The sequence below is a fragment of the Osmerus mordax genome, chromosome 7, assembly GCF_038355195.1.
Source record: "Osmerus mordax isolate fOsmMor3 chromosome 7, fOsmMor3.pri, whole genome shotgun sequence".
Classification (NCBI taxonomy): Eukaryota; Metazoa; Chordata; class Actinopteri; order Osmeriformes; family Osmeridae; genus Osmerus; species Osmerus mordax.
The window spans coordinates 18,583,651-18,595,856 of record NC_090056.1 but is presented as its reverse complement, the minus strand read 5'-3'; positions in this window follow the sequence as shown (position 1 = coordinate 18,595,856).

The window sequence follows — 12,206 nt, the reverse complement described above, 5'->3', positions numbered from 1 at the left end:
GAAGAACCGTTCACACATGTCAGCGAAACGAAACAGGATATTAATCACATGCTGCGGTTTGTTATTCAAATCCGTCATGCAGTCATGACAGTCGTACTTGCAGGCCTGATACTGAAGGTGTTAGTAGAACCTACACTCAGTGATAGACAACAGTACACTCTCATATGTATAGAGATTGTCCAACAATAAACATAATATTTGTGTTAAATATAAATTGTATTAAACGGTTTTGCCTCAAGCACTCACAAAGGATCCTGAAGCTATCATTCAAAGGGTATAAGTTATTGACTTCATTATGATTTGGGTCTCCTTACAATCTGCTTTAACATAAATTGAAATGATGACATCTATAGTTCCCATTATTCATTTGAGGGGATGTTTTGTGTTTAATATGCCTCTGCCTCAATTCAATTAAGATGTTCCTGTCTGTCCACATTTTATTAGTGGCAGGCACTAGCCTGGGCTGCGTTTCCCGATAACGATGGATCGTAGCAACGATCGACCAAAAAACGAAACCATCGATATTTCTTACGTGCGTTTCCCAAACATGCACTAAAGGAGTAGGCTAATCTATGCACTTTCAAGAGTTACGAATTTTCAAGAGACTTTAGCTACGATGTCTTTAGGAACGGCCCGTAAAACTAAGATTCGTCCTACAATGGATTCTACGATCAACTTAGACTTACGACGCGTTAGGGAAACGCAGCCCAGGCTGGGGAAAAGCTTATGGGGGTGGGGGGGGGGGGGGGGGGGGGGGGGGGGGGGGGGGGGGGGGGGGTGGTGGGGGGTGGGGGGGGGGGTGGTGGGGGGGGGGGGGTCATGGTCCATGCAGCACATGGATCTCAGTGGGTCAACATTAACAATTGGCTCAGTGCTTGACCCCGACCCCCAAGCACTGAGCCAAGTTATGCAAATGTAGACATTGATTTGGTAGTTTATGCCATTGTGATGGCTTTGGTTGATGTTATGGTTTTTCATAATTATTTTTGCTTTCTTTTATTTATTTATTAGATTGCATGGGAAGAGGCCATTGTAGTACATCTTAAAAATGACTGAAGGATGTTAGCAACCGTAGTTCTGGCCTAACATCTAAACTGTGGTCTAGGAAAGACAAAGATCTGAAGAGGAAATTGCCATCTGTGACAATTCTTTCAAACAGTTTCCCTCTTTCCAAATACTCTGAGAGGAGTAATGAACAAACGTAGTTATCAACAGGCATTGAACGTGCATGTGTTATTAACAATGATAAGACAGTGAGGACGAATACCTGTGAGGGGTATTTCCTGGACGAAACACCCTGTTCTAATCAACCCAGGATGTCTCCGAAAATGAAATATCTGAAGGACGGTATCATTTCACCCTTTTGAAACCAGTCATCAAGTCCCAGGAGAAGCACATCAGAACTAGTAGAGTAAAACCTGTTTCCTGATGGCCATCCCTGTTTTTCAGCATCTAATGCATAGTCTCCACAGGTCTTCTTGAATAAATCATGGTGTTGGTTTAACTGGGGTATTAAACCAGACATCATATAGAAAGGCCTGCTGGGAAGGCAAATGCCATTGGCTTTAATGTTGAGTTATAAAACCTACGCATCATCAACACTGGAACCCATCATTAACTTCAGCTTTCTGGATGTCAGTAATGGCCACCACTGTACTCCACTATATATCAGCTCTCAGACACACAAGTGGGCCTTATGTGAGTCCTACAAAACCACTTGAACCCAAGTTTCTTAATGGTGTGTAGACTGGGGCCCAGGAGTTGAAAAGATCTGCTGAGGGAATTGATGTTAAGCTTCTCGTTTAGACAGAGCTTTCATGAACAGTCAGTAGCGTAGCTTTGTGAGTCCAGTTTCTCCTTTACGAACAATCACAATGACTGAGTCCATTAAATGGGATTTACTCAGCGTCCTCTTAACAGACTTTCAACTTTCTTTCAACATTGTTATGATTCTTAGAAACCGTCCCACGGGGAATTAAATGGCGCTTTAGATTTCGACTCCAGATGACGGTGCGTCTGTTCACGTCGGGAGTTAGCGTCTCACAAAGTGATGCATCATTTGCATCAGTTAATGGGCATAGACACCCTTATCTTTGGGGTGAGGAACTCATTAGCAACAAAGGCTTATTGTCTACTGGGGTCCATAATGGAGATGGCATGTGAAGGACACAGGGGAAATGTGCTCTGTATACAAAGCAATCGGGGCGACCGCTAACTGTCTTCGGAGCGAGCCATCCATCACTGCGCATCAACTGTCTCAAATGTGTCAAAAATGTGTGTCCGTGTCCGCGAGTGTGTCGCCGTGTGTGTGTGAAATAACCATGGAGCAATTACGGTGACATCCGGATGGCATTTAAGATTGTTTTAATGCTCACAGAAAGACACGTGGGTTTAAGACTTTAACTAACTTTATTAGTTGCCTGGAAACACACTGGACTTACGTTGCGTTGAACTGTAAAGTCAGTATTATGTTTCTCTTCTTATTTACACCACTAAATCCAGCAATAAAACCACTGACCAGCAGAAACATTTACATTTATTCATTTTTTTTCTCACAAAGAAACACAAATAAACACACTCACACACAGTCTCACCTTGTTAAGATCGAGATGCAGTTATTCTATGTCAGGTGCAGTGGCATGCAGGAATGACCAAGATTGCTACCCAACTCTTTAAGCCTGTTTACCTTTGGTAACACACAAAGATGGAAAAAAGTCATATAAACAATAGCAAAAACAATATAAAATGAACTTCTTGACCCAATAAAACCAATTCAAGCAGGTTTTTCTTCATCATATTAGGGTTCAGTGTCATCCCACCTGTGAAATGAAATGAAAAACAACATCAGTAATTTCTAGAATGTGGTTTTCCATGCACCCTGCCTTCCAATAGCAAACCACTCCTCACCAAACCAATGTCCACCAACACAATTCCGTTGCATTAATCCCTGAACCCCAGGCAACAAGGGATATGGTTCAGCCATACAAACCAATTGGATATAGCCCGGCTCTGCCAGATACTAAATCAAATAGGCTCATGATTTCTCCAGACAAACCTAAAGAGGGTTTTTCTTGTGCACTTCAGAGGGCAGACAGAAAACACAGGATTATTTGAGACTAACCCAGGCCCAGACTCTTTATATACCACTATAAAAATGAGCCTCTTGATTTGACATCTTCATCTAGACTCTATAAATATTGGCCATAAAATCGCTGCATGAGCTCTTTAAGGCCAAGCCCCCGGAATCAACAGTTCATGAATGAATGGTGATGATTGGATTGTGAAATTGTGAAAGCTTGTTTTTAGCCAGTCTTCCTTTTATGTGTTATTTGGATGAATTTGGAATCTCAATGTATGACTTGTGTAACTTGTGTTAAGACAACTGTAAATGTAACTTTGAGAGATATGACCTCTATATTATCAGCTAGCAGATGTAAAAAGAAAAGAACAAGAACAAAAAAAACACAATAGTTTTTGAACAAAACACATGTTGGAACTTCTCTGAGAAATCTAGAATATATGACTCATCAAGATTCTCAATGGGATAGTTACAGCTCTGTGGTAGAGCATTTGACTGAAGATTAAAAAGCTGCAGGTTCAAATCCTTCCCTGTTTGGCGATTTGATCAAATCATCTGCTAATTAAACACATTTTCATTTTCAAGGATATAGTTTCATACAAAAAATACAAAAAAGAAAAGAAGAAGGACTACATGAAGACCACTAGAGGGTACAACATCCCTCAATCTGTCAGTGTCAAACATTAGGTACATTAGATGATAACAACCTTTTAGTTCAAACAACAAAACCCTTAAACTATAATCTCCCTGATAGATTATTATGGTGAACATAGTGTTGACATATACAATATAACTGTTAAATAGTTTGTGGAACAGGCATGATTTTATATCAAAATAATGTCCTAGGATCCATTAAGTAACAAACTTAACAAGCACTCTTGGGTTACTAAGGTTTAGTCTGACCCTTATCATGGTCCTCTTAAATTAGAATGTTGCTTCTCAATGCCACCTGTTCAAGTGTGTCTCTAAAATGCGACAACACTTAATTATGTTGGTCGCAATATGTTGGGTCCATATTACTCATGACTGTGTCACGCAGCCTTCCTACCAATTATATTCCTTAACACGTTCAAATGAGATTCCTCTGTGAAAGATGACATTTGATTTCTAATACTGAAATAAACCTGCAGGTAACGTGTCCTTTCGCATCTGGTCCCCGCCAACACGTTTCAAACACGTTTCAAACACGTCTCATTATTTTCATCACAACTTCTACGCAAGCCGGTAAGTGTAAGCTCCCCCCCCCCCCCATGACCTGTAGAGACAAGAATCATTATCCGCAGATGATAATAGCCGACTGGATCTGTAATCAGAAAGTAGTTCTATAAACACAATGTTAATCACAAAGGACAGACTGGCGGATCCAGGTGACACCTGCAGCATGACTTATTGTCCTGTTATTTCCTCTTCTTTCATCCAGCACAGGAGACTGTGACAGTATACATTGGCTTCATACTTTCTGAAAGTCTTTTAGTCCACTGTGCTAAATACGAAGAGACATCTCAAAGCGATACTTATCTCACATCTCTGTTTCAATTTGACATGATTGTTCCAGTCCTCCCCAGTTGAACCCTGGCCCAGAGATGCCCAATAGGCTTGGTTCTGGGTCTTGGGTGGGGGTCTCCTTACTTTCACTGCTGGGTAGTCTATCCATTGCTGGACATAAACAAACACTGGATGGATGGATGACACACACAGAAAATCACTCCTTAGCTATGTTAAGTTTAGGTCAGTGAGAGAATATCATGCCAGGCCAAAGGGGATCACGAACGCAACAAGCTGTGTGGATTTTGATGCGGCTTTTCAGGATGTTAATCTTGACTGTTGTGACTCAGTTGCTAAGACAGCTGAAGGACACGGTCTTTGTTAACATCTTTATAGATAGATATGTACTACACATCTTCAGGCACGATTGATATTACTTGGGCCTATTAGTCACTTTATTTATTTTTTGATAACAGTGCTGCTGAACAATCCATCCACCTACACCGTCAGCCTATCAACTTAACGGTTAACATCTAGGCCTATGTCCGTAGCTAGTCCAACTTGGCTAACAATGACAGAACGCAGCTCCGAGGTCTATTACGCATCTGTCTGTCGACTCTGGTGTGGGCGGTGTGGTTCGAGTTCTTGTCTTTTGAGCCATGGGCACATAGCGAAATCACGTAGCGGACCAAACTGGGTGCTGGGAGGGGAGAGAAACCGATGACGCCCACAGAGTTGCGATCTCTGAATGCACATTGCAAGGTCGTCCCCTCCTTTTGTTTGTCCTGGTTAAGAAAATGACTTTTTGTAGCCTTAAGGTGAGGTTCTGCTTATATAAGTGAAGCAACCTATTCCACCTGCTGGAGTACACCTACTTTGGACCTTGTGGGAATGTAGGCCTACAGTAGCCTACAGTACATCTGGATTACGTTCGGAGGGATACAGTTTCAGCCTAAAAAACTGTCTTCACGAAACGCCTATGGCTGCCACCATACCTCAACTCCTTTTTCCAAGAACTTGACAAACTTCAATTCTTTATTAATCCCTAGAAATTCCCTTTACCTGTAACCTATTCTCTACATATTGACCTTAAAGAACCAGTAATCCACGTGGCAAATAGCCCAGTTCTCTACGCAGGCATACACGTAGTTGATTAGTAAATTGACTGGTTAGTCAGGGAGTCAGGTGGCTGAGCGGTGAGGGAATCGGGCTAGTAATCCGAAGGTTGCCAGTTCGATTCCCGGTCAAGCCAACTGACGTTGTGTCCTTGGGCAAGGCACTTCACCCTACTTGCCTCGGTGGAATGTCCCTGTACTTACTGTAAGTCGCTCTGGATAAGAGCGTCTGCTAAATGACTAAAATGTAAATGCAAATGTAAAATGTTAACTTCTCCAGACCCTGACCCCAGCTCAGAGATTAACTGTCAAGGGGGAAGATTTAAAAGCAGGTTCAAGGTACGCCTATTCATGACATGAAACCGTTAGTCTGATTATAGAGCTTTAATCCATCCAGCAATTAAACCGATACTACTTGTGTTTTGTTGTTTTTTTTACACTGGACCTAATCGGTCACTGTTGAGCGTCACTCCAACGTGCTCGGTCAGTGCTTGGTATAATATGAGGGGCCGTTTAGGAAATAATTCAGACTGTCCTTACACAAAAACGATAGACATCCACATTCACATATTAAACGTTCTCACACCTTCATACAACTGAAAACTCACATCCATATATGTGAAATGCTCGCATAGACACATATGGAACGCATTCACGTGAATGCTTTTGTTCCACATCTGGACCTCATAGCTGTCGTGAATATGTGAACTCCCTGTTACATGGCTGACACAGCAACCAAACCATATCGGGTGACTTCTCTGTCTTGCAATGTATAAAGAAAATACATGTAAACATCAGTATCTGGTGTAAAACAGACTAATACAAAACAAAAAAAACAGAACAACCCGTGTGATATCCAGAACCATAAGCATGGTGATTTCTGAAGCTGTCTAAACACTGGCCCCCCCAGTAAAATTTGTCTACAACCGTCACTGTGTGACAGGGGACATGTGTTTCATGAAAATGCTAAGCCACACTTACATAAGACAGAAACACACGGGGAGCGTTTCCCCAACTCAGCAGCTAGAGGGCAGCACCTGCTGCTCTGGTGCTTGGGGCCACGGGGCCAGGCTCTGTGCTCTGAACTGCATTTGAGGATCAGCTCCGACTGCCAGCTCTGCTCTCAAGGCAGAGCTCACAGGTGGTACAGAACACAATGTACTAGGTAAGACTTTGTGCATCTAAGGAACAAAATGTACCACTTGGAAACGTTCTAGGTGAAGAACACATTTTCACTGTGAGAGCAGACAAACAGGGGACCAAACACGTTTGAACAATACGTAGGTTTCCTGCGAACCTAAAGTGATGTTAGTGAAGACAGTATATGTGTACAGTATAGGACTATTTGTACTCCCAGTGTGTGTGTGTGTGTGTGTGTGTGTGTGTGTGTGTGTGTGTGTGTGCGCGTGATTAGGGCAATATGGTTCGACTATGTCCCTCCTCAGGATAGAGTTGTCTTAAGGACTCGGCTGGGCCTGTCCTGAGATTAAAACAAGACGTGACTAATCCTAATCCCTCCATCTGAGTTCAGACACCTCAGGAACCATGACAGACAGAAGGTAGCCAGTGTAAGTGCTGGAGAAGATAAGAGAAAAAAAATAAGAGAGACAGAAAGAGAGAGAGGGATGGAGAAAGAGAGAGGGACAGAGAGAGAGAGAGGGACAGAGAGAGGGGGATAGAGAGAATGAGAGGGACAGAGAGAGAGAAAGTGAGTGAGAGGGACAGAGAGAGAAAGAAAGAGAGAGAGAGAGGGACAGAGAGAGAGTCTGAGGCACTCAAGACGTCATTTCCTGTTCCCATCCAACTGCTCCTGCCTTGTGCATTAAGCAGGACAAAACACATACATAATATTATCCTTCTTTCAGATGAAGGAGGGTAGAAATGGGGAAAGGAATGAGATTTATATGATTGCGTTAGAGGAAATAGTTTACTTGGGAAACGTTTTAATGTTTTATCTTTCATGTCACATTATTAACAATAATTTGATTAAACTCTGTGGCATCTCAACCATTATACAACAGCACAGACAATTGTACAACTTTGTGGCCTTTCTATGAATCACAGTAGAAATGTCAGAGTACAAAAGTGGTTTCTACATCGGTACCCGACCACTTCAAGCGTAGACTGACAATGAAAAGATGTTGGGCTTTGAGAATTTCCATTAGCTTCATCAATACTGTGATTGTGGCACTGGAACTGTGATGCATTAAAAAGACCTTTGGGAGACCAGACATTTTTCATAATGGCACCGTGAAAAAAAACACGGAATTGAATTCTTACTTTAACAATTAAGACAGTCTCACACAGACCTGTCCTCACACAAAATGGGTATCCTTTCATCTCTGCTACTTTGCTGTAGACAGAAAGAAGCTTCACCATGCCACGTGTACCGTAATGGTTTTAATGGTGACTGGCGTTAGTCTTTTGAGACATATTTCAAAAGGAAATGGTGGAGGAAGTGAGCCGCTGACACAAACAGATGCCACGTGTGAGCCAGCAAATGTGCTGATGGTTCTCACTTTCTAGCTTGTGTGTGTGGACAGCATGTGTTGTCTGTGTGGACTGTGTTGTGTGCGTGGACAGTATGTGTTGTGTGTGTGGACAGTATGTGTTGTGTGTGTGGACTGTGTTGTGTGTGTGGACAGTATGTGTTGTGTGTGTGGACAGTATGTGTTATGTGTGTGGACAGCATGTGTTGTGTGTGTGGACAGCATGTGTTGTGTGTGTGGACTGTGTTGTGTGTGTGGACAGTATGTGTTGTGTGTGTGGACAGTACGTGTTATGTGTGTGGACAGCATGTGTTGTGTGTGTGTGGACAGCATGTGTTGTGTGTGTGGACAGTATGTGTTATGTGTGTGGACAGCGTGTTGTGTGTGTGGACTGTGTTGTGTGTGTGGACAGCGTGTTGTGTGTGTGGACTGTGTTGTGTGTGTGGACAGCATGTGTTGTGTGTGTGGACTGTGTTGTGTGTGTGGACAGTATGTGTTGTGTGTGTGGAGAGCATGTGTTGTGTGTGTGGACAGTATGTGTTGTGTGTGTGGACTGTGTTGTGTGTGTGGACAGTATGTGTTGTGTGTGTGGACAGTATGTGTTGTGTGTGTGGACAGTATGTGTTATGTGTGTGGACAGCATGTGTTGTGTGTGTGGACAGCATGTGTTGTGTGTGTGGACTGTGTTGTGTGTGTGGACAGTATGTGTTGTGTGTGTGGACTGTGTTGTGTGTGTGGACAGCATGTGTTGTGTGTGTGGACAGTATGTGTTGTGTGTGTGGACAGCATGTGTTGTGTGTGTGGACTGTTTTGTGTGTGTGGACAGCACATGTTGTGTGTGTGGACTGTGTTGTGTGTGTGGACAGCATGTGTTGTGTGTGTGGACAGTATGTGTTATGTGTGTGGACTGTGTTGTGTGTGTGGACAGTATGTGTTGTGTGTGTGGACAGTATGTGTTGTGTGTGTGGACAGCATGTGTTGTGTGTGTGGACTGTGTTGTGTGTGTGGACAGTATGTGTTGTGTGTGTGGACAGTATGTGTTATGTGTGTGGACAGTATGTGTTGTGTGTGCATAAAAAAATCTACACGTCTTAGTATTTACATGTGTGTGCATGTCTGCATGTGTGCTCTTGTGAGTTTACATGTGTGTGTGTGCTCATGTGTGTACATGTGTGTGTGTGTGTGTGCTCAATGTGTGCCACCCTCTCTCCTGACCACGATTTCCTGCTGTTGTGTATAGCGGCACGTGCCAGCCGTGAGCCGCACTGAGACCAGAAACATCCTCTATTTCTCTCTCTAGACTTGTTTACGTTTTCTGCATCCTCTAAATGAAGCTATGGTAGTCGCAGAACAATGCCTACGCTAGTGATTCTTTTACTCAGTCTCAACAAGTTACTGATATCCTCCTCCAGCACACTTGGTTTATCTTCCGACAGGCCCCAGCCCTTCACTGTAGCAAGTGGGAGATACCGATCAGGGATGATAAGGAGGCCTCTGGGTACTGTTGTTCTGTCTTCTCTTAAAATGGACAGGAAAAAAAGAAAGTTTTCGCAATTCTCACACAACTTCTGATAAAAGCACAGGTAATTATACAGGATATAATTATACTAATAATTATACTATAATTATATTTGATATAAAGTTCAAAAAAATTCCATTGACTTGAGTACAGCATAATTCCCAATAAAGAGTTCCCTTTAGATACAGATGATCGTTCTTACAGCTGATTAGCTATAAACTCAGTGCCCTCTGGATTTAATCTTATGTTTACATCACTTGATTTAACATGATTCTCCCACCTGCTGTGTGCATCACACGAGACCAAGTTTGGCCCAGCCCCTTGGAGCGTGTGGTGGAGTAGACTGCACTTCTAACGTCACCCAGAGAGGACAGATTGAGCCATGAGACCTGGAACCGTGTGCCTGCTAGTGAGATATGTGGGGTGCAACCAGTGATGAGTCAGGTGGCTGAGCGGTGAGGGAATCGGGCCAATAATCATAAGGTTGCCAGTTCAATTCCTGGTTGTGCCAAATGACGTTGTGTCCTTGGGCAAGGCACTTCACCCTACTTGCATCGGGGGGAATGTCCCTGTACTTACTGTAAGTCGCTCTGGATAAGAGCGTCTGCTAAATGACTAAATGTAAATGTGATGCCAAGAATCCGGTATTTAAAAGTAGACAGGGTAGTGTTTCGCTTGCATGAGTGCAAAAGAGGTTTTAACAGATATTAGGAGAATGCACAGCATGAATGTGGACTGGAGTGCTGACGTAGATTCATGTATATCTGTTAACACACACAGTGGGTGTTTGTGAAGGCGTAGAGGGGGTAGACTAGTTGTGTCGTACACGACTTTGACCCAGATGATCCTTTTACTGTCGCATCTACAATCTCGCTTCTTTACTCAGTCCCCTCTTTATCTTTCTCTTTCTCCCTTTCTCTCTCCTCCTCCTCTACAATCGCTCTCCCCTCCCTTAGCCCCTTCCACCTTTTCCCTCTCTCTCCCTTGCTCTCTTTTTCCATAGATACAGTGGCGCTCTGAATCCCTTGCCCCGCCCCTCTCATTTCAAACTCTCTCGCCCTCCCCCTTCTCGTTCTATATTCTAAAGTACAGCGTGTACCCTGGCATGTTCTTCTCAGCACAGCGCAGGTCGCCCCTCCCCTGCTCACTGCATTCTATAGGCAACACTTCCTGTTTTCCCCTTTGCTTCTCCCCCTTCTCTCTCCCCCCCTACACTCTCTCCCCCCCTCTCTCCCCCTTCTCTCTCTCTCCCCCTCTCTCTCCCCCTCTCTCCCCCTTCTCTCTCCCCCCCTCTATCCCCTCTCTCTCTCCCCCCTCTGTCCCCCCCTCTCTCCCCCCTCTCTCTCTCCTCTCTCTCTCACTTTCTCTCTCTCCCTCTTTCACTTCCTTCCCTCTCTGTGGCATTCTACAAGTGTACCCCACTTGTCTTAGGTTAGTATAGGTCTTATCTTAGGCTAGTATAGGTCTTGTTTCAGGTTAGTATAGGTCTATAAGGTTAGTATAGGTCATTATGTGTATTAGTGTATAATGTGTATTATTGTATATGGCATACTTTTTTTGGTATATTAGGATGTTTATTACTATTATTTAATTTTTATTTTATTCTATTTTATTTGAGCTTATCATAGATGTAATCTATGTTCTTAGTACTTATATGTTATGTTATGTTAGGTTGCTTGCGTGTTCTTGTCCCAAGAATTTCAGTGCCCAGTCTGACCTTGTGTTGTTCTGTGCACATGACAATAAAACTTGAAACTTGAAACTACATTCTGTACCTTCTTTTGCTGAGTAGTCACTTCTCCCTCCCTTCAGTAAACAAACCCGTATTCAACATTAAAAGGAGGGACAAGACATGACAAGTGTGTGAGTTGAAGGAGTTAAAGAACTCGTTGAGACTGTGCTGGTATGTACTGGTATGTTCTAGCATGTCATACGGCAACACCTGAAATAAACTCTCTCTTTTGGAAGTTTAAATAAATCTTGAAAAACACACCCATAAATAGATTTTCCCAGCAACATTTTGGTAATTTTGGAAAATAATTAAAATCTTATTTTTACATTTACATTTAGTCATTTAGCAGACGCTCTTATTTTTCTGAAGGAAATGTGTGATCTGATATCAGATAAATCAGATCAAATGGAAACACCCTGTATTGTGTTTGTGTCACATACCATAGCCATTGTACAGTATGTTATTGCTTGTCTATAGACCGTTGTGGTGTAGGTCAGCTGTGATGCATCTGCAGACATACAAACCTGTGTGTTAACACCAACAAACATCTTCAACATTCTGTATGCTCTCACCCAACACTGCCTCAGCAGATACAGTCGGTTGTCCAGATCACAATAAGATGTGCTTGAGTCATGTCAGGAAGTGAAAGGTTATTGAACTCCACTTGAAAACAAATGTGAGGCGTGTGCCCTAACATGATCCTAGAAAGAGATCGTATGGTTGACACAGATTTGAGACAAAAATCCCACTTTGACCGGGTGAAACGTAATCTGCTTTTAATAAACCC